The sequence below is a fragment of the Pyxicephalus adspersus genome, chromosome 7 (assembly GCF_032062135.1).
Source record: "Pyxicephalus adspersus chromosome 7, UCB_Pads_2.0, whole genome shotgun sequence".
Lineage (NCBI taxonomy): Eukaryota > Metazoa > Chordata > Amphibia > Anura > Pyxicephalidae > Pyxicephalus > Pyxicephalus adspersus.
Window position 1 is genome coordinate 3,156,591 of NC_092864.1, and position 1,470 is coordinate 3,158,060.

General features: G+C 43.8%; 1 protein-coding gene across 1 annotated transcript in view; it reads right to left on the reverse strand.

Annotated features, from left to right (window-relative positions):
- LOC140334687 (serine protease 33-like) overlaps positions 1-1,470 on the reverse strand; it is a 10,646-nt gene that overhangs the window by 4,355 nt on the left and 4,821 nt on the right. The gene's annotated exons all lie outside the window — the stretch shown is intronic.

Genomic DNA, 1,470 nt, shown 5'->3' on the forward strand with positions numbered 1-1,470 from the left:
GTAGTGTTGGTGCTGATGGTGGCAGTAGTGGTGGTTGCAGTAGTAGGGCCCATAAAACAGCAGGTAAACAATCAGCACATCTTTAGAATATTGTCCATCAGATTCAGACAATGATCTGTTATTAATAGTACGTAGAGACCGGATGAAAGTGATAAGGAGAGCAGTGGTGGAGATAAAGGTCCAGATATTGCACCATCATTAGAGCTTCAAGTAATGGAGCCTTAGGTCATCAGGTAGGCACTGTATGGGAATATTTTATGCCCGTGATAATGAATCTTTTGCTGTGTGAACATTTGAAAAGAAACAGGGTAAGCTGTGGGTGATCAGGCCCACATTATTCAACACCCTCATTCAACATACTAAAAGGAAATGTGATCTGAGGAAATGCTGTACCCAGCAGATCCTGCCACATCCTTCTCATCCTCAAAAGGCTAAATAAATTAAATGCTGTTGCTGTTTCTCCTGGTGCTGATCTCGCTGTTGCTGCTGCTGCTGCTGCTGGCATGAATTTTGTGCTACAGATATACAGAGGGGGCCATCTTGGCCTCTTTTGCAGATCCCATTTACTGCTCCTTCTTCTCTTTTTACTTCCTCACCTTGTAGTCATCAGTCCAAAGTTTGTCACAGAAACAGAATTACGGTCATAGCCATCCCCTGGCATACCAACTGAACACTCTCCTGGTCAAGCTACCAGTAATGAAGTCTGTGCCGTATGAGTTTGTGGAATCAGGTTCTTTTAAAGAGCTTATGGAGTGTGCTCAGCCCCACTGGAAGATACCAAGCTGCCCTTCCTGTACTTAACACAAAGCCCATATTATGTTCACTTTCTTGAAATCTTCACTGAGTAAATAGGTCCATGTGATAATGGATCCGTGGAGCCATGGCTACATACAAGGGCATCATTTCCATTATTGCCCATTGGGCGAAGGTCTTGCCATTCATTGGATATGATCTCATATCTGCATGGTTGATGAGCTCCGGCCTTTGCTCCTCTTCTGATTCAAGTTTACTATTCCCTTCTAACACAAATATGGCAAAGCTGTTCAGCTCTGCAATAAGGCAAATGTATATTCAGGTGATGACCTGCAGTCCTCCACCTAGCCAGTATGGGTGAGAGCAGCCGCCATGTCAGCATGTTCCACCATGCAAAAAGGAATCATTCACTGGCTCTCCGCTGCTACCTCCAAACCAGCAACATGCTCACTGAGGACAAAATCAGTATTGGAATTTCAATGCTTCTGAGATTTTAACTCATGTTTCCTGCTTTGCACATGAGCTGAATCTGCCAATGAGCAAATCGCCAAAATCCTATCATGGCTTTCAAGATTTCTAAAAAGGTTTCTGCTCACATCAGCAGATTGTGCACTACAAAAAATGCAAAATGCAAAAAATGCACTTGCATGCATATGAACTTTGGCACGGCTCCAAGACTTTTCTAGAGCTGCCCCGACTCTCTGGAATGGTCTTACT